The sequence below is a fragment of the Mustelus asterias genome, chromosome 20 (genome assembly GCF_964213995.1).
Source record: "Mustelus asterias chromosome 20, sMusAst1.hap1.1, whole genome shotgun sequence".
Taxonomy (NCBI): Eukaryota; Metazoa; Chordata; class Chondrichthyes; order Carcharhiniformes; family Triakidae; genus Mustelus; species Mustelus asterias.
In genome coordinates this window covers 77,804,547-77,829,310 of record NC_135820.1, presented here as the reverse complement: position 1 = coordinate 77,829,310, position 24,764 = coordinate 77,804,547, and positions in this window count along the sequence as shown.

The window sequence follows — 24,764 nt, the reverse complement described above, 5'->3', positions numbered from 1 at the left end:
TATATCCTGCTGTATTGCCCGACAATGCTCTTCGCTATCCGCAATTCCAGCCATCTTCGTGTCATCCACAAACTTGCTGATTACACCAGTTACACCTTCTTCCAAATCATTTATATATATCACAAATAGCAGAGGTCCCAGTACAGAGCCCTGCGGAACACCACTGGTCACAGACCTCCAGCCGGAAAAAGACCCTTCGACCACTACCCTCTGTCTCCTATGCCCAAGCCAGTTCTCCACCCATCTAGCCACTTCTCCTTGTATCCCATGAGCCTTAACCTTCTTAACCAACCTGCCATGTGGGATTTTGTCAAATGCCTTACTGAAATCCACGACATAGACGACATCCACGGCCCTTCCTTCATCAACCGTTTTTGTTACTTCCTCAAAAAACTCCACCAAATTTGTAAGGCACGACCTCCCTCTTACAAAACCATGCTGTCTGTCACTAATGAGATTGTTCCTTTCTAAATGCACATACATCCTGTCCCTAAGAATCCTCTCCAACAACTTCCCTACCACGGACGTCAAGCTCACCGGCCTATCATTTCCTGGGTTATCCCTGCTACCCTTCTTAAACAACGGGACCACATTCGCTATCCTCCAATCCTCAGGGACCTCACCCGTGTCCAAAGAAGCGACAAAGATTTCCGTCAGAGGCCCAGCAATTTCATCTCTCGTCTCCCTGAGCAGTCTAGGATAGATGCCATCAGGCCGTGGGGCTTAGTCAGTTTTAATGTTCCCTAAAAAACCTAACACTTCCTCTCTTGTAATGGAGATTTTCTCTAACGGGTCAACACCTCCCTCCGAGACACTCCCGGTTAACACGCCCCTCTCCTTCGTGAATACCGATGCAAAGTATTCATTTAGGATCTCCCCTATTCCCTTGGGTTCTAAGCATAATTCCCCTCCTTTGTCCCTGAGAGGTCCGATTTTCTCCCTGACAACTCTTTTGTTCTTAACGTATGAATAGAATGCCTTAGGATTCTCCTTAATCCTGCCTGCCAAGAACATCTCGTGACCTCTTTTTGCCCTTCTAACTCCCCGTTTGAGTTCTTTCCTACTCTCTCTGTATTCCTCCAGAGCTCCATCTGTTTTCTGTTGCCTGGACTTAACGTACGCCTCCCTTTTCATTTTAATCAGATCCTCAATTTCCCTGGTTATCCACGGCTCTCGAATCCTATCTTTCCTATCTTTCCTTTCCTTCCTATCTTTCCTATCTTTCCTTAGATGGGCATTTTGGTCGGCATGGACCAGTTTGGGCCGAAGGGTCTGTCTCTATGCTGTAGATTTTATGATTCTATGGAATTCTATGGGGAACTCCATTTAAAGGCAACCCCAGCCACTTCTTTTTGGTCCACAGCTACTCATGGCTGCAGGAGGTCTGCCCCCAGTTTCGCGGAAACCTCCCTCGATAGACTGCTGGGTGGTGTGGAGGAGCTGCGTGATGTCCTCGACCCTTGCATTGGGGGAGGGGGCGGGGGGGGAGACCAACTACCAAGAATACCAACCCAGCAACGCTGGTCAGTGCCAACTCCCTGTGCAGGAGGACAAGCATCCAGTGCCTCAAAAAGATGAATGAGCTCTGTTGTTCTGCCAGGGTATGTCACTTTTCCCATCACTCTCAACTCTCACACATCCATCACATATAGACACGCTCACTCACTGCCAGCTCAAGGTACCCCACCACTCAGTCTCCCACACACATCTTCATCTTCCTTGCGGATGTGGCCCCATCACCTCACTGCTCTACTCAACATCCTCATATGCCAGGCATCCTTAGCATCTGCCCTGGCTTGCTTTTTTTCATTCATTCATGGGACAAGGGCATCACTGGCTGGCCAGTATTTATTGCCCAATCCTAGTTGCCCTTGAACTGAATGGCTTTCTAGGTCAATTCAGAGAGTCAAGCACATTGCTGTGGCTCTGGAGTCACATGTAGGCCAGACCAGATAAGGATGGCAGATTTTATTCCCTGAAGGACATTCGTGAACCAGATGTGTTTTTCCAACAATTAACAATGGTTTCATGGTTATCAGTAGATTTTTAATTCCAGATATTTTTTATTGAATTCAATTTGAGCCTGGTTCCCCAGAACATTAGTTGAGTTTCTGGATTAATAGTCTATCGATAATACCACTAGGCCATCGCCTCCCCTTGCACTCTCCCCACCTGTCTTCAGGGGGAACTTCATTCACCAGCCACTTCTTCTTGGTCCATAGCTACTCATGGCTGTAGGAAATCTGTCCCCAGGTTTGTGGAAGCCTTCTTCAATAGTATGCTGGGTGCTGTGGAGGAGGAGGTGATGTTCTTGATCCTCACACAGGATTGCTGGCACACAAGATGGGTGGAAGGATGCCCAAGTTGGAAGCCCTCTCTGAATTCGAGGAGAGAGCCCTCCAGCTGGCCTGGGTGGAAGTTGACTGCTCCTATGCCAACAGTGAGGTGGACAGTGATAAACCAAGTGAGGATCAAGTACACCATCATCCATCACACAAAACTGATCTGAATCATGTTTCCTGTATCCTGCCATGCACTAATGAATTCCCCCTTCCCTCGCAGGCACATAACAGGAAAAGCCCTGGCAGTCCACCAGCCAAGTCTAAGAGACTTGTAACACCAGCCAGATAATTTTTCTAACATGGAGATTGAAGAGCCATCATAGCTTTCCCCCATAACCTCCATCAGAGGATTGCTAGAGGCCAGGAATCTGTTGAGGCCCAGTCAGATGACATGCCTCTGGACTTGATCATGCCTCAGTTGCTGGAGCTCCAAGGCAAATTTGGGAACATCAGGAAGGAATGTCAAGTACACTCCTCAGATTGAAAGATGGAACAGAGGAGTCCTACTTCCTGTGCAATGAAATACCATGCCTAATCCACCTAACCTACACATCTTTGGATACTAAGGGACAATTTACATGACCAATCCATCTAACCTGCACATCTTTGAACTGAGAAAGGAAACCGGAACACTTGTAGGAAACCCGCACAGACATGGGGAGAATGTGCAAACTCCACATAGTTACCCAAGATCAGTCACTCCTTAGACCAGCAGAAGTGATCACCTCGCAACATTATCACCACCACCGAGGGCGGCACGGTGGCACAGTGGTTAGCACTGCTGTTTCACAGTGACAGGGACCTGGGTTCAATTCCAGCCTTGGGTCACTGTCTGTGTGGAGTTTGCACATTCTCCCCATGTCTGCGTGGGTTTTCTCCGGGTGCTCAGGTTTCCTCCCACAGCCCAAAGATGTGCAGGTTAGGTTGATTGGCCATGCTAAATTGCCCCTTTCTGTCAGGGGGATTATTAGCAGGGTAAATGCATGTGGTAACAGGGATAGGGCCTGGGTGTGATTGTTGTTTTTGTGGGCTCAATGGGCCAAATGGCCTTCTTCCGCACTGTAGGGGTTCTATTCTATTCTATGATATGACCCAGGTCACTGAAAGTAAACAAACTTCCAGCAGCGAGACAGGAGTCAGTCACTTGAGACATCATAACATTCAAGGATATGGGACAAGTGCTGGAACATAGGATTAGCATGGCTTTAGTGGTAGTTATTGTTGGTGCAGACTCGAATGGTCGAAGGGCCTTTTCTGCACCATATAACTTTATGACCTTTGAGGTCTTACTTTTCAACTTACTTCCTAACTCCCTAAATTTGGGATCTCATTCCTTTTTTTAACCAATGCCATTGGTACTGATGTGTACCACAACCAGTGGCTGTGTACCCTCCCCCTCTAAATGTCCTGTAGCCGCTCTGAGGCACCCTTGATCCTAGCACCAGGAGGCAACATACCATCCTAGAGTCATGTTTATGGCCACAGAAATGCCTATCTATTCCCCTTGCAATTGAATCCCCTCCAGCTCCAGCTCTGAAACCTGGGCTTCCAGGAGCTGCAGCTGGAGATACTTCCTGCACACATGCTGGCCCCCGGTCATTGCAAATGTTCCCAGCTTCCCACATGGAGCATGAGGAGCAAGCCACGTCTTTGAGCTCTCCTTCCATGACTTACCCCTTTAAATTAAACCTTTTAAAACAATTACTCTGGGCCCTTCTTTCCTGATCCTCATTACTACAGAATATACAAAAAGATCTTACTCATTGTAAGCAATAAAAGTAGTAAATACTTACTTGATCTTATCCACTAATTACCAATCAGCTCTCTCCTTTGTAGCCTGTACTGCTGCAACAGGGCAAGACTACTCTCTGAAGATTTAAGAAGTTGGAAAGCAAAAGACAATGCAAAAAAAACACCTCTTCCCCTCTGTATCCAATTCTCACTGTGCTCCAAATCCCAACACTCATTCTGGCTGTGTCTCACTCAGAATGTGTTCTCTCCCACTACTCATGGACAAAGCTCACTAGTCACCGAATGACCTTCTCCTGCTCCTATTTTCTATGTTGCATGTTTCTGTCTCACAGCATCTTACAGAGCATAAGAAGGCCAATAGGCTTATTGAGTGTGCTTGGACTCTTTAAAAGAACATTCTACCTAGTCCCACTCCCTTATCCCCATAACCTTTCAGATACCAGTCCAATTCTCTTTTGAATACCTCCATCAAATCCGTCTCCACCACCTTCTCAGGAAGTTTGTTCTAGAGTGAGTGAAAAAATCTCAAGAACAGCTTCTTCCCTGCTGCCGTCAGACTTTTGAATGGACTTACCCTTGCATTAAGTTGATCTTTCTTTGCACCCTAGCTATGATTGTAACACTACATTCTGCACTCTCTCGTTTCCTTCTCTATGAATGGTATGCTTTGTATGGTGCGCAAGAAACAATACTTTTCACAGTATGCTAATACATGTGACAATAAATCAAATCAAATCAAAAAGTTTCCTCACATTACTTTTACTCCTTTTGCCAATCATTTTGGATGTGTGCCCTCTAGTTCCTGATGCTTTCTTGAATGAGAATAGTTTCTCACTATTTACTCTGTCCATTGCCCTAAGGATCTTAAATACCTCCATTAAGTCTCCTTTCAGCCTTCTTTTCTTCAAAGCAAACAGACCCAACCTTTCTAATCTATCATCAGAGCAACAGTTCTTTATCCCTGGGATCATTCTTGTGAATTTCCTCTGCACTCTCTCCAATGTCTTCACATCTTTCCTCAAGTGTGGCACCCAGAACTGGATGCAGTCTCCAGATCAGACCTGACTAGTATATTATACTAGTGTAGGTGTCTCACTCTGACTCTTTTTCTCCTGTCTCTATCATTCTGTTCACATGTCTCTCTGTATGTCTCTATCTGCCTTTCTCTTCGACACTCTCTTTGACTCTGTCTGTCTTTCTCTCTATTTGTCTGTCTGACTCTTTTTCTCTCCCTCTCTCGATGTCGAAGTCTTTCTTTCTCTGCTGCCCCCGAATTCTGACAAGAAGCAGCGACGTAAAGACGGAGGGGGGACGCAGATTCCCTGGCTCTATGCTGGGAGTGGGAGGGAGTCGCTCCACTCGGACCCTCCCAAAGCAAAACCCAATCAGCTGTAGATTGGGGATCAGCTTGTCCTCACACAACACTGAGCGAACGGGTAAGTGACCTTCTGTTATGCACACAGGTTATATAGAGTGAAGATAGCCAGAGATTGGGAGTGATTGACAATGGAGGAGAGATTATTAGGGTTTGAGGAGGACATGACATCACTTGGTAAATAAATATTCAATGTATTTAAATCCTGCATGTTAATAACTGGCGAAAGCTGGAGAGGGGGGGGGTGCGATGTTGGAGGAGGAGAGGGTAGTGTTGTTGATGTTGTCGAGGCAGTGTGAGGGGTTTAAAGGCTGGTTGTAGGAAGCAGCCTGTGATGATACCGCAGTGTCGCTGCATTAAGAGCAGACATCCTGATCCTGCAGCATTCTCCCGGTTCTCAGCCTTGCAGAGGCCCAGAGCTCTCGAATCCCACCGCTGAATCTCAATCACAGCTACTGCTGCCTTCTATCAGTCCAGGCAACCTTCTGTTAAGACTTCGGCATGTGCTTGATTTCATTTTTATCTTTAAAACTTCAGCCTTCATCGCATTCATCGCTGAAATGACACTTCGATGATTTATTATCGGATTGCTGTTTTGTGGGATCTTGCTGTGCGCACATTGGCTACTCCGCGGTGTCAACCGTGGCTATTAAGTCATTGATTGTAAAATGCTTTGGGACCTCCTGAGATCGCAAAAGGAGCCATAAAAAATGGGTCAGTTCTTACACTTGGGTAGTGTTTACCTGTGCTACCTGCCCATTAGTGCCTCACCAGAGTGACAGAGGGTTGTCAGGCTATTCGACCACAGCAGCCATCGGAATCACGCCAGGATGTATTCCCATCTTGTATACACACACACACACCTGCATCATCTCCTGAAACTCTAGCCGGGGTCACTGACCAAGAACAGGCTGGTGCCCAGGGGCCAGTATTTTAGTGGGCCAAAGGCTTGTTCCTGTGCTGGGCTGTTCTTTATTCCCCAGTGAGCTCAGCTTACTTCACGCTGAGGAAAGCACGAACGAACGTCAGACTATCCTGGACCAAATGATTCAGTCGCACATTGGATAGTGTGCTTTTCCTTTGAACTGCTAGTTAACTCCCAAATAATTTAAAAAAATAAACATTAGCTGAACCATTTTATTGTACAGGTAAAAAATATTTGGAAAAAAAACAGGACAATAAGCATCAGCTGGTGCGTGGCAGTGGTTATGGTGCTAGATCAGTAACCATGGCAATTTATGCAATTGAATTTAATAAATTTGGGCGGCACGGTGGCACAGTGGTTAGCACTGCTGCCTCACAGTGCCAGGGACCCGGGTTCAATTCTGGCCTCGGATCACTGTGTGGAATTTGCACTTTCTCCCCGTCTCTGCGTGGGTTTCCTCCGGGTGCTCTGGTTTCCTCCCACAGTCCAAAGATGTGTGGGTTAGGTTGATTGGCCATGCTAAATTGACCCTAGTGTCAGGGGAATAGCAGAGTAAATATGTGGGGTTATGGGGATAGGGCCTGGGTGGGATTGTGGTCGGTGCAGACTCAATGGGCCCAATGGCCACCTTCTGCGCTGTAGGGATTCTATGAAATTTGGTTGGCATTCTCAGCAGGTCAGGTAGTATTTGTGGAGTGAGAAACAGACTTGAAGATCTGTTAATGTTTCAGGTCAATAAACTTTCATCTGACTTGGAAAAGGTTAGAGAGAGGTTTTCCGAGGCAGGGAAATGAAGGGGGGAAGAACAAATAAAAGAAGATCTGATGTGGTAAAACATAGGAGAGAAGACATGGCAAATTCCATTAATCTCACCTTTCAATCTCAGATCTTCCGGTTTGTTCTTCCTCCCCTCCCCCACCTCTGCACTTCTTTAAAATCTGTTACATCTTGAAACCCTCTCCGGTTCTAGTAAAAGATCATCAAGCTGAAATGTTAACTCTATTTCTTCACGAATGCTGCCTGACCTGCTGTGTGTTACCAGTATTGTTATGGTTTTATTTCAGCTTTCCAGCATCTGCAGTGTTTTACTTTTTTATTAACAAATTAAGTACCTTCAGGATTGTTAAATTGCTATGAAGACTAAATGTCGGTCATGGAAGGGAAGCTGACACTTGCCTGGTCTTTCCTATCTTTAACTCAAGTCCAGCAGTATGTGGTTGCCTCTTAATTCCCTTTGGAGAGGTCTAGTAAGGTTATTACCTTATCTGGGCAGTGCTGTACACAGGAATTTTCTGTAGTACTCATAAATTCAAGTTTTTATGTATTACTAAATGCCAAAGTGTTTAATGATTGATGGGTCATGAAAAAATGGTCCGATTACATTATTATGGTCCAACCTTCCAGTTCTTGCTGTAGACATTATTTAAGGCCCCATAGTGTCACTTCTTGAACCAAAGGAGATTGAGGAGAGGTTTGTTAAAGCGCTAGAAGATTATGACAGGTTTAGATTGGTATAAATGAAAAACTGCTCCTATTAGCTGATTGTACAAGGACTAGGAAACAGATTTAAGAATTTGGGCAAGAGATACAGGGGGATTGAAGGGAGAACATTTTTATGCAGAGAGTAGTAATGACCTGGAACTTAGTGCCAATAAAGGTGGTGAAAACAGAGAAGGTCATTGATTTCAAAACGAAATTGAATGGGCCCTTGTGGGAAATAAACTTGCAGGGTTCTGGGGATAGAGTGAATTGTAGTGATGGTTGTAGTTTCTGACTGGATTACTCTACAGAGGGTTGGCATTAATCTGATGGGCAGAATGGCTTCCTTCTGTGTCATTATTACACTAAACTCAAGGTTGATATTGATAAATCTTTGGATGCTGAGGATATCAGCAGATTCAAGGATAGGACAGGAAAGAAGAGTTGAGATAGAAAATCAGCTCTGCTCTTATTGACCAACACAGAAGACTCGAGGACTGTTATTTTACTCCTCCTATTTCTTATTCTCTGATAAGAAATGTGAAGCAGGGTAAATCACAAAGAGCAGAATCTGAAAAAACACGCATATTGAGTTTAGAATTTTATGTAAGCACAGATTCCTTGGAAAGCACCAAGAATGGTCCCAACAAGCCATGAACTCTTTGTCCTGTGTCACCTGAGCACCTATAATGGGTATACATCACATTCACCTTTCAATTTATTCAGACAGGTCATTTTGGGGAGGTGGTGGGTGACGGTCTTGAGATTTTCCTGAAATCAATGGGCAGAGGAAGAAATAGTAATTTTGAATATACAATGTTTCAATCAACTCGAGAATTGATTTTGCTGAAGCTCTCCTTTTTTGTCATGCCATCAATATCTCCAGAACCTCAAACTTATTCAGCTCTTAGACAAATTGGCTTCAGCAAGTTGACTTCTGGATTCATTTTCAAAATCTTTCAGGGTCACCCTCCAACCAATCAGAGGATCTCCACTATAACTTCATTGAACACCCCTGATATATTGCTACCTTACTACCCATTCTCTGATTCTTCCATTCCAATATCGATGGCAATTCCTTGAATCATTCCATGTTTGCCCTTTAGAGTTCTTCCACAAAACTTCCCTTGCTTTGCCAGCTCCTTTGTTGTTTTCACAAATGTCCTAAAACCTATACTTTTGTCTTGTTCTATTTGGTCTTAATGCCCTTCCCACTCTTTTCTCTATGTATCTGCTTTTCTCACCATGTGAAAGTTCTGATATGTTTCCTTTGTGTCAGGAGTGCTTCAAGAAGAGACTTGCATTCATATACTTTTCACAGCCTCAGGATATTCTAAAGTGCTTTACAGCCATTTGTACTACTTTTGAAATGCATTCAATATAGTAATGTAGGAAATACAATAGCCAATTTGTGCCTGGCAAACTCCCACAAACAGCACTGTGGTAATTCCAGATAATCTGTTTTAGTGATGCTGACTGAGAGATAAACATTGACCAGCAGATCGGGGTAACTCCCCTGCTCTTTGAAATAGTGGCCGAGATCTTTTACATCCATTTGAGAGACAAGGTCTTAGGTTAATATCTCATTCAAAGTGAAAATGGCAAACCTTAATTCAAAGAACAAAGAAAAGTACAGGACAGGAACTAAATAAAAAGAAAACCTGCCCTTACTCGGGCCATATCCCTCCATTCCCTCTATATTAATGTACCCTCCCAGCTGCCTCTTAAATGTTGCTAATGTGCCTGCTTCCCCCATCTCCTCTGGCAGCGCGTTCCAGGCACCCACCATTCAGCATGAAAAACGTCCCCGCACATCTCCCTTAAACTTTCCCCCTCTCACCTTGAACCTGTGCCCCCTTATAATTGACACTTCCACCCTTAAAAAAAGCCTCTGACTATCCACTCTGTCTATGCCTCTCATAATTTAAAGTTTATTTATTAGTCACAAGTAGGCTTGCATTAACACTGCAATGAAGATACTGTGAAATTCCCCTAGTCGCCACACTCCGGCACCTGTTCGGGGACACTGAGGGAGAATTTAGCATGGCCAATCCACCTAACCAGCACGTCTTTCGGACTGTGGGAGGAAACCTGAGCACCCGGAGGAAACCCATACAGACATGGGGAGAACGTGCAGACTCCACACAGACAGTGACCCAAGCCGGGAATCGAATCCGGGTCCCTGGCGCTGTGAGGCAGCAGTGCTAACTACTGTGCCACCATGCCGTTGATTTTGTACACCTCGATCAGGTTTCCTTTCAGCCTCCATCTTTCCAGTGAAAACGATCCTAGTTTATTCAACCTCTTCCCATAGTCAACACCCTCGAGACCAGGCAACATCCTGGTGAACCTTAGAGTCATAGAGGTTTGCAACATGGAAACAGGCCCTTCGGCCCAACTTGTCCATGCCGCCCTTTTTTTTTTTAAACCCTTAAGCTAATCCCAATTGCCCACATTTGGCCCATATACCTATCGTACCCATGTAACTATCTAAATGCTTTTTAAAAGACAAAATCGTACCCGCCTCTGCTACTACCTCTGGCAGCTTGCTCCAGACACTCACCACCCTCTGTGTCAAAAAATTGCCCCTCTGGACATTTTTGTATCTCTCCCCTCTCACCTTAAACCTATGCCTTTTAGTTTTAGACTCCCCGACCTTTGGGAAAAGATAATGACTATCTATCTGATCTATGCCCCTCATTATTTTATAGACCTCTATAAGATCACCTCTCAGCCTCCTACGTTCCAGAGAAAAGGTCCCAGTCCATCCAACTTCTCGTTATAACTCAATCTATCAAGTCCTGGTACATCCTAGTAAATCTTTTCTGCACTCTTTCTAGTTTAATAATATCCTTTCTATAAAAGGGTGACCAGAATTGCACACAGTATTCCAAGTGTGGCCTTACCAATGTCTTATACAATTTCAACAAGACATTCCAACTCCTGTATTCAATGTTCTGATTGATGAAACCAAGCATGCCAAATGCCTTCTTCACCACTCTGTCCACCTATGACTCCACTTTCAAGGAGCTATGAACATGTACCCCTAGATCTCTTTGTTCTGTAACTCTCCCCAATGCCCGACCATTAATTGAATAAGTCCTGCCCTGGTCAATCTACCAAAATGCATCACCTCGCATTTGTGTAAATTAAACTCCAATCTGCCATTCGTCAGCCCACTGGCCCAATTGATCAAGATCTCGTTGCAATTGGAGATAACTTTCTTCACTGTCCACTATGCCGCCAATCTTAGTGTCATCTGCAAACTTACTAACCATGCCTCCTATATTCTCATCCAAATCATTAATATAAATGACAAATAACAGTGGACCCAGCACTGATTCCTGAGGTACACCGCTGGTCACAAGCCTCCAGTTTGAAAAACAATTCTCTACAACCACCCTCTGGCTTCTATCAAGAAGCCAATTTTGTATCCATTTCGATACCTCATCCTGGGTCCCATGAGATTTAACCTTATGCAACAACCTACCATGCGGTACCTTGTCAAAGGCCTTGCTAAAGTCCATGTAGACAACATCAACTGCACTGCCCTCATCTACCTTCTTGGTTACCCCTTCAAAAAACTCAATCAAATTTGTGAGACATGATTTTCCACTCACAAAGCTATGCTGACTGTCCCTAATCAGTACTTGCGTCTCTAAATGCCTGTAGATCCTGTCTCTCAAAATACCTCCCAACAATTTACCCACCACAGATGTGAGGCTAACTGGCCTGTAGTTCCCAGGCTTTTCCCTGAAGCCCTTTTTAAACAAAGGCACAACATTTGCCACTCTCCAATCTTCAGGCACCTCACCCGTGGCTATCAATGATTCTAATATCTCGGCTAGGGGACTCGCAATTTCCTCCCTAGCCTCCCACAATGTCCTGGGATACACTTCATCAGGTCCCGGGGATTTATCTACCTTGATGCACTTTAAGACTTCCAGCACCACCTTCTCTGTAATATGTACACTCCTCAAGACATCAATATTTAATTCCCCAAGTTCCCTAACATGCATGCTTTTCTCAACAGTAAATGCTGATGAGAAATATTCATTTAGGATCTCACCCATCTCTTGTGGATCCGCCCATAGATGACCTTGTTGATCCTTAAGAGGCCCTACTCTCTCCCTTGTTACTCCTTTGCCCTTTATGTATTTGTAGAAGCTCTTTGGATTCTCCTTTGCCTTATCTGCCAAAATAATCTCATGTCCGCTTTTTGCCCTCCTGATTTCTCTCTTAATTCTACTTCTATACCCCCTATTTTGAGAAAGTGACCAAGGAGGTGGATGGGGGCAAGGCAGTGGACGTGGTATATATGGATTTTAGTAAGGCGTTTGATAAGGTTCACCATGGTAGGCTTCTGCAGAAAATGCAGATGTATGGGATTGGGGGTGATCTAGGAAATTGGATCAGGAATTGGCTAGCGGATAGGAAACAGAGGGTGGTGGTTGATAGTAAATATTCATCATGGAGTGCGGTTACAAGTGGTGTACCTCAGGGATCTGTTTTGGGGCCACTGCTGTTTGTAATATTTATTAATGATCTGGATGAGGGTATAGTTGGGTGGATTAGCAAATTTGCTGATGACACCAAAGTCGGTGGTGTGGTAGACAGTGAGGAAGGGTGTCGTAGTTTGCAGGAAGACTTAGACAGGTTGCAAAGTTGGGCCGAGAGGTGGCGGATGGAGTTTAATGCGGAGAAGTGTGAGGTAATTCACTTTGGTAGGAATAACAGATGTGTTGAGTATAGGGCTAACGGGAGGACTTTGAATAGTGTGGAGGAGCAGAGGGATCTAGGTGTATGTGTGCATAGATCCCTGAAAGTTGGGAATCAAGTAGATAAGGTTGTTAAGAAGGCATATGGTGTCTTGGCGTTTATTGGTAGGGGGATTGAATTTAGGAGTCGTAGCGTTATGTTGCAACTGTACACAACTCTGGTGCGGCCGCACTTGGAGTACTGTGTGCAGTTCTGGTCCCCACATTACAGGAAGGATGTGGAGGCTTTGGAGAGGGTGCAGAGGAGGTTTACCAGGATGTTGCCTGGTATGGAGGGGAGATCCTATGAGGAGAGGCTGAGGGATTTGGGATTGTTTTCGCTGGAAAGGCGGCGGCTAAGAGGGGATCTTATTGAAACATATAAGATGATTAGAGGTTTAGATAGGGTGGATAGTGATAGCCTTTTTCCTCTGATGGAGAAATCCAGCACGAGGGGGCATGGCTTTAAATTGAGGGGGGGTAGTTATAGAACCGATGTCAGGGGTAGGTTCTTTACCCAGAGGGTGGTGAGGGATTGGAATGCCCTGCCAGCATCAGTAGTAAATGCGCCTAGTTTGGGGGCGTTTAAGAGATCCGTAGATAGGTTCATGGACGAAAAGAAATTGGTTTAGGTTGGAGGGTCACAGTTTTTTTTTTAACTGGTCGGTGCAACATCGTGGGCCGAAGGGCCTGTTCTGCGCTGTAATGTTCTATGTTCTATGTTCTATACTCTTCAAGGGATTCACTTGATCCCAGCTGCCAATGCATGTCATGTGCCTCTTTCTTCTTCTTGACCAGGGTCTCTACATCCCGAGTCATCCAGGGTTCCCTATTTCTGCCAGCCTTGCCCTTCACTCTAAGAGGAATGTGTTTACCCTGAACCCTGGTTAACACACTTTTGAAAGCGTGCCACTTACCAGACGCCCCTTTGCCTTCCCACAGACTCCCCCAATTAACTTTTGAAAGTTCTTTGCGCTCTCTCCAAAGCTTCCATGTCCTTCTGTTGTGTGGTGATCACATTGGAGTTTTAGTCCAGATTTTTATTGTCAGGTCTCTTGGTGTGGAACTTGAGCCCACTACCTTCAGACTCCAACATGAGCAACTGAGCCACGGACGACACAACGTGCATGTTGCTCGCTGTCTTTGTTTTGTGGTATTTGGATGGATGTTTCACCCTACCAATGAGAATAGCATGGGCTTGAGAGTTGGTATGGAGATGGGGAGGTGCGGGGGGTGGGGGGTCCAAAGATCAGGGAATTAATTAAAACAAATGTTAATGAGAAAGTTGCAAAATAAATGAAAAGTCATAGACTTGTACAGTCAAGAAGTAGGGCAATTGGCACATTGTGCTTACTCTTTGAAAGACCTTCCCAATTAATCCCACTCTCCTGCACTTTCCCTATCATCTTCTTTTCTTCCTGTGTCTAGGTGACACATGAGGCAGGCAAAGTACAATGCTTGTATTTAATTCCATAGCTAGTTTTTAACCTGTTTTCAAAGGCTGGATCACCACTCTCCATCTAGCATTGCTGACCAGGAGACTCTCCTGCTCTTACCACCTACCCTAGGGATAATGGAAGGATCTATAAGTTGATAATCCAAGTGTTTGGCCATATTCTGAATAGACCCTCTGTGGTCAGCAAGTCCTTGATTTGGACTTGAACCCAAAGCATCTCGGTCAGAAGCAGACATGCTCCCATTGCACCACAAGACATCCTCTTTCCCTGCTAGCCCTACAATTATTTTAAAAGTTTTTTTCCCTCTGAGTTTTATAGAGTTTAAATATTTACTATTTTACAATGCTAACTTATTGCTGGTTTTACGTCTAGATGATTGAGTCACTACGTAAACTTTCAATTCTTGCATCTCACCGTCACTCAGAGTCACCATGAAACCTTTTCTTGGTTGAGAGTGCCGCTGCGTTTAAAGTGTTCAAATACTTGGATTCCCAAGTTGAGAAGACCAATTTCCTATGTCTGCTGTTTGCTTTGCAAGGTTGGCTGCCTTCATCAGCCCAAAACTAGACCATGCAATTGAAACGTAGACATTTATAGCAAAACAACAAAGCTATTCAGCCCTTTTTGCTTCTGCTGAATTTAGGCTTCCTTTTTATGATTTTACACAGTCCTGCTTACCCTCTTCTCAACAAATCCCAGTTTCTTAATAATTTCCCAGAATGTATAATGTTCCTCTTTATCAAGCAACTCTCCGATACTTCTTCAGAGGAGCTTATGGGCTATGCTTCAATAATTTGTGGCTGAGATATTCCCCGTTCAATTCAGTGAAATTGTGTTCAAAGCTTCTCATAGAATCATAGAAACCCTACAGTACAGAAAGAGGCCATCTGGCCCATCATGTCTGCACCGACCACAATCCCACCCAGGCCCTACCCCCATATCCCTACACATTTACCCGCTAATCCCTCTAACCTACACATCTCAGGACACTAAGGGGCAATTTTAGCATTACCAATCAACCTAACCCGCGCATCTTTGGGCTGTGGGAGGAAACCCATGCAGACACGAGGAAAATGTGCAAACTCCACACAGACAGTGACCCGAGCCAGGAATCGAACCCAGGTCCCTGGAGCTGTGAAGCAGCAGTGCTAACCACTGTGCTACCATGCCGCCTTTTCTATGACTTCCTTAAATAAGTTGTCTTCTGCCACTGCCTCACCAACTACTGGAAGCATTCAATCACTACCTTATCATGACCCTTTATAGTGAAGATCTTTTAACCTTCTCAGCCCATGTGAAAAAATCCCCAATTGCTCTCACCATTCTATAACACTCATCCCTTATATCATCCCAGTGACTCGATGCTACCCTTGCATTTTATTTTTATATACTAGGTGCCCAAAACTGTATATATATACGAACTACAGCTTAACATTACCTACCTGTTCTTGTATTCTTCTCAGTCACAGGATGTGAACATTGTTGGAAAGGCTTAAATGTCTTGCCAGGCCCTAATTGTCCTTAAGAACATGCTGGTGAACTGCTGTTTTGAACCATTACAGTGCATGTGATGAAGGTATACTCACAGTGCTGTTAAAGAGGGAGATTAGATTGGTGAGGGCAAGTCAAGTTAGTTTTTGCCTTGGGTGAGTTTCCTCACCATTTGCAGCAACCAATTCTGTTTTCTTTTTGTTGGTCCTGTTTATTTACACAGCTACCTTTACGAACCTGTGTATCTGTACACTAAGAGCTCTCAGCACCTTTTCATATCTCAAATTTACATTTTCCTACCTTTAAGCTGTGTTTGTCTACAGTGAATTAACTTAGAAACATATGGGTGTGTGAGAGTAATCATTCTCTACCCCCCCCCCCCCCCCCCCCCCCACCCATCCCAGAGCCACTTTGAGGGCGGTGCGGTGACGTATAGACTTTGGGCATGCATAAAGGATCTGATGGAGAGCCCTTCCCACCACCAGCCAAGCTAGGCCTCAGTACTTGTCTGAAGTTCTGGCGATGATGATCCCCCCAAGCCCCTTGATGCCTTGAGTGTCTAGAAATCAGTCTATTTCCTTCTTAAGTACATTCAGTGACTTCACTGGTAACAGGTTCACTACCCACTGCGTGAAGAAGCCTCTCCCCATCTCAGCCCTAAATGGTCTACCCCCTATCCTGAGATTGTGACTCCCTTGTTCTAGACCCCCCCCCCACCGCCACACCCCGCAGCCAGAGGAAATAACATCGCTGCATCCAGCCTGTCCAGCCCTGTCAGGATTTTATATGTTTCAATGAGGCCTCCTCTTGTTCTTCTAAACTCCAGTGAATATAGGCCCGGCTGACCTGATTGCTACTCATTCAACAATTCTGCCATCCCAGAAATCAGTCTCGTGAGCTTTGGCTGCACTCCCTCTATGGCAAGTATATTCTTTATTAGATAAGGAGATCAAAACTGCACATTAGGGTTAGGGTTAGGGCTATGTATATTTCAGTAAGACATCCATTCTCCTGCACTCAAGTCCTCTTGAAATGAAGGCCAATATACCATTTGTCTTCCTGGCTGTGGGCTGTACCTGCATACTTGCTCTCAGTGAATGGTGTATAAGGACACTTTGTTGACGTTGTCTAATCCTGCTGGTATTTCTAAGTAGAATTACTACCTGTCTACCCATCCTGCTGCCTTTGTCGTCTTGCAGACTTTCAAAATCTTTATTACAAATTGCCATGTCTTTAATTGGTGACATCCAATGTTGTCCTTCAATACCTAATTTCAGATAATGTAGATGTATTGTAGATAAGATTACCCCTGTGCAACATCTCAGCTTCCATCAGAGAAACTGCCTTCCACCCCTACCCTGTCCTTTCCATTCTGCAACCATCTCTTGACCCATATAAAGAGGAAAGTGAAGACATTCCTTCATGTAGCACCTTAAATATGCCCTCAGAATGGCTCACTGCGTTTTACAACCAATGAAATACTTTTGAAATGGGGTCGCTGTTGTGATGTAGGAAATGCAACATCCAATTCATGCACAGCAAGCTCCCACAAACAGCAAGGCAATAATAACTTGTTTACTGATTCTGATTAAGGATAAATATTGCTTAGGACATCGTCATATTCCCGTTAATTTTCTCATTCATTCTCAGGATGAGGGTGTGACTATTTATTGGCCAAACTGTTTGATGCAGTTGAGTGGTTTGCCGGGCCACTTCAGGGTCCATTTGGTATTATTAATTGTTCAGGCCTCTGGATTTCTCATTCAATAATGTAATCATCCCATTACCATAAAAAAATATTACTGTAACCACTGGGCATTATCTTTTCCATATGTCTCTTGTGTGATAGCTTTTGGAATCATTTCTGTAGATATAGATATATATGCACTGTATTTCCTTCATCGATGCTCTGTTTATTTATTCAAAAGAATCGTATTAAGCAGCATTAGGGTTAGGGTTAGGGCTATGTACATTTCAGTAACACTGGCTTCCAGACATTCCTGCTGACTAACTCTGAATAGCTAATGTTTGTTTCTCCCAGTGATTACATACAGCCTCACACAACTCTGGCACCTTGCCAAGAACTGAAGGACAACCGAGTAGTCCACAATTTCTTTGCTTTCTTGAAGAAGGGAATCATTTTGTTACTTCTCCTCACACTTTGTTTTCCCTTCTATGGAAGGTTTTGGAGGTTATAGTTAGAGCCTTTGCTATTTTCTCCCTAGCGTCTCCCAGGATTCTTAGCTACAAACTGTCAAACCCTGACTATTTTTTCACCTGAACTTTGGTTGGTTTTACTGCTGTTGTGTCATTTTGAATAATAACCACGACGGACAGTAATATCCCAATATTTACCTCCTCTGTAAAAACTGAGGCAGGCTACTGATTTAATATTGCTGGCATTCAATCACTGTCCTGGACCAGCAAACCTCCTACATCTTTTACCAGCCCTGCCACTAATTTAACTATCTTTGGATTACTTATTTGCCAGTAGTATATGTCGCGCTCATTTTATTGTATTCCCTCGCGCTTTGTAATCTTACTTTTTTGGGAACTTTTTTGTGTTCATCATATTTTCTTGAACGGGTTTGGGTGAAATCCTTTATTCATTCCTGGGACATGACTATCACTGGCTGGCCAGCCAGCATTTATTGCCCATCCCTAATTGCCCTTGAACTGAGTGTTGGCTCTGCCATTTCAGAGGGCAGTTAAGAGTCAACCACATTGCTGTGGCTCTGGAGTCACATGTAGACCAGACCAAGTAAAGACGGTAGATTTCCTTCCCTAAAGGACATTAGTGAACCAGATGGGTTTTTACAACAATCGACAATGGTTTCATGGTCATCAGTAGATTCTTAATTCCAGATTTTAAAAAATTGAATTCAAGTTCCACCATCTGCCATGGCGAGATTCAAATCCGGGTCCCCAGAACATTAGCTGAGTTTCTGGATTAATAGTATAGTATAGTGATAATACCACTAGGCCATCACCTCCCCACATAAATGATGGCTTTAGACCTGTGCTCCACCACTGGGTTTTTTTGGCTCATATCTGGTCTGTTGTAGACTCATTTATAGAGATTGATCACTTTGATTTGTCAACAATGGCAACAGTATCACTTTATCTGCTTGTGAGGGGTCTAAACAGAGTAGATAGAGACAAACTGTTCCCATTGGCGGCAGGGTTGAGAACTAGAGAACATCAATACAAGTGATTGGCAAAAAAACCAAAGGCAACATGAGGAAAGAAGCTTTTTCCACAGCGAGTAGTTAGGATCTGGAATGTGCTGCCTGAGTGTCGATCCAGGTTCAAATCATTGTTTTCAACTGAACTGGATAAGCACCTGAAGGGGAAAGGGCAGGGGGGTGCTAGCTGAGTCACTCGAGGTACAGTGGGCTGAATGGCCTCATTCTGTGCTTATTCTATGATCTATGATCTTTGTTCTGCCATGCAACCACCAGGATGGTGGAAAGTGAATTAGATGGATCTCGGTTTTTTATTATTGAACAATTCCTATGTTCCTATTTCATTTATTAACTACTCTGTAAGCACTACTTTAATTTTGTTTCATATTTTCTTCCAATCTCTTTATTCAGCAAAGGAACCCCAGTCTTCAATAAATTCTTCCCTTTCTTTACTCAAATGTATCTGTTCCTTACCTTTCCACCTCCTTTTACAATATTTCCTATCAGCTTTCAGTTATTATTCGGTATCTTTCTGAATGCTGCATTGACTAAGGAACCCCAACAGAGCCATAGAACCATAGAAAATCCTGTGTCCTTACATCTAATCTCCTCCCTTGTGTGTCTAATGTTGAGATTGCAACCTCTTTCCTTTTATTAGAAATGACGTGTATTTATTGTCTCCATTTTTCATAAAACTGTTTTGAACAATTCTATAAATTGAGTGTGATAGGTTGGAGAAACTGCTGGTGTGTGTGAGAAAGTGGGTGGAGCGGGGAAAGAGTTCAGCCTTTCCATCAGCTGATAGGAATGACAATGACAACATCCAGAGCTCTTTCACCACCCCAGCGATTCGTGAAGATGGCAACTCCCCATGTGTTATTAGTGGGAATAGATGGTTATAAGTGTGACATATGTTTGCCTATTTTACTTATTGCACATTCACTACTTTACAGGAGATCATGCACCAAATGTAATCCATCAATTTGGTTACATTGCTGACAATTAAAATTATTTATATGTGGGATTACAAACATGTAGAAATAGGAGCAGAAATAGGCCGCTTGGGTCCTCAGGCCTGTTTATTGGATTAGAACAGGGATTAGTGCATACAGCATACAGCACTTCAGGACAACATTTTAGACTTGAAATAATGAACATCATAAAACGCTCCGCAATGATTCACAGAAATGTGAATCAAACACAGTTTGATACAAAACAATATTGGGAGGGGGCTGAAGGGTGGATCAGTAAATTTGCTGATGACACCAAGATTGGTGGAGTAGTGGATGAGGTGGAGGGCTGTTGTAGGCTGCAAAGAGACATCGATAGGATGCAAAGCTGGGCTGAAAAGTGGCAAATGGGGTTTAACCCTGATAAATGTGAGGTGATTGATTTTGGTAGGACTAATTTAAATGTGGATTACAGGGTCAAAGGTAGGGTTCTGAAGACTGTGGAGGAACAGAGAGATCTTGGGGTCCATATCCACAGACCTCTGAAGGTTGCCACTCAAGTGGATAGAGCTGTGAAGAAGGCCTATAGTGTGTTAGCTTTTATTAACAACGGGTTGGAGTTTAAGAGCCGTGCGGTTATGCTGCAACTGTGCAGGACCTTGGTGAGACCACATTTGGAATATTGTGTGCAGTTCTGGTCACCTCACTATAAGAAGGATGTGGAAGCGCTGGAAAAGAGTGCAGAGGAGATTTACCAGGATGCTGCCTGGTTTGGAGGGTAGGTCTTATGAGGAAAGGTTGAGGGAGCTAGGGCTGTTCTCTCTGGAGCGGAGGATGTTGAGGGGAGACTTGATAGAGGTTTATAAAATGATGAAGGGGATAGATAGAGTGAACGTTCAAAGATGTTCTTGGGTGGATGGAGCTATTACAAGGGGGCATAACTATAGGGTTCATGGTGGGAGATATAGGAAGGATGTCCGAGGTAGGTTCTTTACTTAGAGAGTGGTTGGGGTGTGGAATGGACTGCCTGCAGTGATAGTGGAGTCAGACACTTTAGGAACATTTAAGCAGTTATTGGATAGGTACATGGAGCACACCAGGATGATAGGGAGTGGGATAGCTTGATCTTGGTTTCAGATAAAGCTCGGCACAACATCGTGGGCCGAAGGGCCTGTTCTGTGCTGTACTGTTCTATGTTCTATAATAGGACAGCAGCTTGGCTAAAGAGTTATGTTGTAAGTAACATCTTGTTGGTTGAGAGAATTCAGAGTAGATGCTGAGCTTGGGCTCAAATATGACACCAAGATTGCGAACAGTCTGGTTCAACCTCACAGTGGCCAGGAAGTGGACTGGGGAATGAAGTTAGTGGAGGAACCAAAAACAAATCTAACTGGAGGAATTTTCTGGGTGTTGGACAAGTGCAACAAATCAGAGGTAGTGGAAGGGTCAAGGGAGGCGGTGGGGAGGTAAACCTGGGCATTGGGGAGGTAGAGTTGGGTTTAGTCAATGTATTTACGGAAACTGGTGCTGTGTTTATTAATGATGATGCTGAGAAATAGCATATAGATAAGAAATAGTAAGGGGGCAAGACAGATCATTGAGGGATACCAGTGTTAACAGTTTGGAAATGTGAAGAGAAACTTTTCTATCTGATGGCTTTGAATACAAACTCAGTAAAGCAAAAAAATTTTAAAAACTTGAACATACTGCAAAAACTAGTGCACAGAGATCAGAAATGACCTATTTTTATCTCAGGTTCTATTATTAGAACAGGGAACATTAACATTTAATATATTAACATTTTTTTACAGAAGACATTTCTGAAGAGTTTTTTTTAAATTGTATTATACCAGCTTTTTCAGTCACTGTTAATAAGTAATGCCCTGACCTGCTGATCAGCTTTATTAGGAGACAAATCCATGAACAATCATGGAAAATAAACAAACTTTTGTTGTTGGCTTCAAGCCAAGATAATTGTTTCTCATTTCTGGGATGTAAATGTCGTTGACAATTAGGGCCTGCACTTTTTGCCCATCTCTAATTGCCCTGAGGGAGATGGTGGCGTTTGGACAGGGGAGAGAAGCAAATTAAATGCCTTTATTTTTTTCTTGTCTCCTGCCCATAAACAGAAGTGTTTTAATTTTTGAAATAGGCTGTGGCATGTTTCCTCAATCCCTCTGTTTGTGAAGTCAATTTTAAAGTGACTCACAGTAAACTGTGTTTAAGGTTAAATCAGAGTATTGTTGATTCATACATTCAAACCTGGGGGATAGTCATCGCAACTGTATACACGCGCACACACACACACACACAAGAAGGAGCTAGGAAAGCAAAGAATTTTACAACTAGGAATAACTTAGAACAAAAAAAACAAAAAAAGGAATATTAATTCAAATGTATGTTAGAGTCCAGACGGGTTCCTTCACATTGGAGTAAAAATTCAGATGGTTCAGCTTGCTGAAAGCAGAGGTTGCTGAATTCCTTTAAAGTTGGTGATGATGCAGCCAGATGATGTTGGTATACAGATTCTTGATCTGCTCTACAAGCAATGGCAGGAATCTTCCAGGGAACCAGGACTTAAGGAAGTTTAGACTTAAGGCAGGATTTGTTGTCAGCCTGGAGTCCTGCTTTGATGTTTGAAGGCTGGATCTTAACAGCGGACTCCACTGGGAGCCCAGGAATGCATTTTCCAAAATCCAAAGAAGTTTTACCATTTGGTGTGGCACATTGATGAATCAGATTAACAATCAATTTCTATGTCTCTGGTCAAAATCCATTAGTCACCTTAGGAGATAGATGGTGGCTATTAGCTCCTCAGCAGGTACAATGAGTTTCAATGGCACTCTCTTTCTTTACCATCTGCCTCTCCATTATTTAATTGATTGTAATGGGTCCACACAATGATAGATGTAAGGTTCCAGAAGGATGATAGTTGAGCAGAGTCCTGTACTTACTATTGGAAGATTCCAGAATTGTAGCCAACTTGCAAATCATGTGACCTGTAGCAGCCCTGTTTTTGATCCAGCAAAGTCCATTTTTAAAGAAGCAGAGAGTAAGGTTTGATGTGAACAGTTTTTGATCTCTTTCATGTCTTATGAACAGGGCAGTGGTCCTGTTCTTGAACCACTGATTTCGACCCAACAACAGTGAAGAAACAGTGATATAGTTCTAAGTCAGGATGGTGCGTGACTTGGAGGGGAGCTTTTAGTGATGTTCCCGTGCATCTACTGCTCTTGTCCTTCTGGTAGGAGTCATGAATTTGCAAGGAGCTTTGTCGAGTTGCTGCAGTGCATCCTGTAGATGGTCCTCAGTGTTATCATTATGCTATAATGGTGGAGGCAGTAAATGTTAAAGATGGTGGATGTGATGCAGATTCAGTGAGCTAATTTTTCCTGGATGGTGTCGAGATTATTCAGTGTTGTTGGAGCTGTATTCATCCAGGCAAGTGGAAATCATTCCATCATTGCCTGACTTGTGACTTGTAGATGGTGGACAGGCTTTGGGGAGTCACGATGTGAGTTATTCCCTGCAGAATTCTCAGCTTCTGATCTGGTCTTGTATTTACATGGCTTGTGCAGTTCAGTGATGGTAATGCCATTCAATGTCAAGGGTAGATGGTTAGATTCTCTCATTTTGGAGATGATGATTGCCTGGCACTTGTATGGCATGAATGTTATTTGGCGCTTATCAATCTCAGTCCATTTTGCTCATGTCTTGCTGTACATGGAGACAGACTACTTCAGTATCTGAGGAGTCGCAAATGGTGCTAAACATCATACAATCATCAGCGAATAACCCCATTTCTGACCTTATGATGGAGGGACAGTCATTGACAAAGCAGATGAAGATGGTTGGGCCTTGAACACTATCCTGAGAAGCTCTTGCAGTGGTGTCCTGGAACTCTCATATTATGGATTCTCTGTTGAATATTATCAAGCTGACACATTTGGTATGTAGCAAGCCAATCTACTGCGTTACAGAGTAATATAATGAGGGTTCACACATGTCCATTTCATGAGCTCCTGATATCAATCTTATAAAGTTTATTTATTAGTCACAAGTAGGCTTACATTCACACTGCAATGAAGTTACTATGAAAATCCCCTAATCGCCACACTCTGGAGCCTGTTCAGGTACACCAATTCACCTAATCTTTGGACTGTGGGAGGAAACAGGTGCACCTGGAGGAAACCCATGCAGACACAGGGAGAATGTGCAAACTCCACACAGTGACCCAAGCCGGAAATTGAACCTGGGTCCCTGGCACTGTGAGGCAGCAGCGCTAACCACTGTGCCATCATGCCACCCAATTATCAATTATATCTTAAAATATCAATTACAAATATCAATTTGTATCTTGAATCCATCGATCTGTTTCATCCCTTAATCCTTAAAACCTTTACCTCACAAAAATCAGTCTCAGTTTTGGAAATTTCTATTGATCCCAGACTCAATAGCTCGTTGAGAAAAGCACTCTAGATTTGTACCACCATTTGTAGGAAGAATTGCTTCCTGTTTAACCTCCTAACTCTGGTTCTCTCTTTATTCTGGACTCCTCCAACCAGAGGAAATTGTTTCTCACTATCTGCCCTATGAAATTCTTTAATCATCTTTAAACACCACAATTAAATTGCCCTTTAATCTCCCACACTCCTGGAAGTATAAACTTCACCTGTCTCATGACTCCATGTAATTTAACCTTTTTATCCATCGTATTAATCTGTTATGCTTCTGTACTAGACACTCAAATATTTGATCTGACTAGGGACTAATAACTTTAAAGTTTGAGATTCATGACATTTGCTAAGGTAATAAAGCCATAAGATTCCATGGGTTTTGAACAAACAAAAATAAACTTTACTATGCAATACCAGAAAGGTAAAACAATGAATAATATCTAACTTATGCTCCAAGTTAGATATTATGGGATATTCGTAGTTTATATGGGATCTCTGCAAACTAACAAGAAAACTGTGATCAAGCACACCATAATGCATAATAAATGGTAAATGTGACCAAGACAGATTCCACGGATTTCACCGCAGCCCACT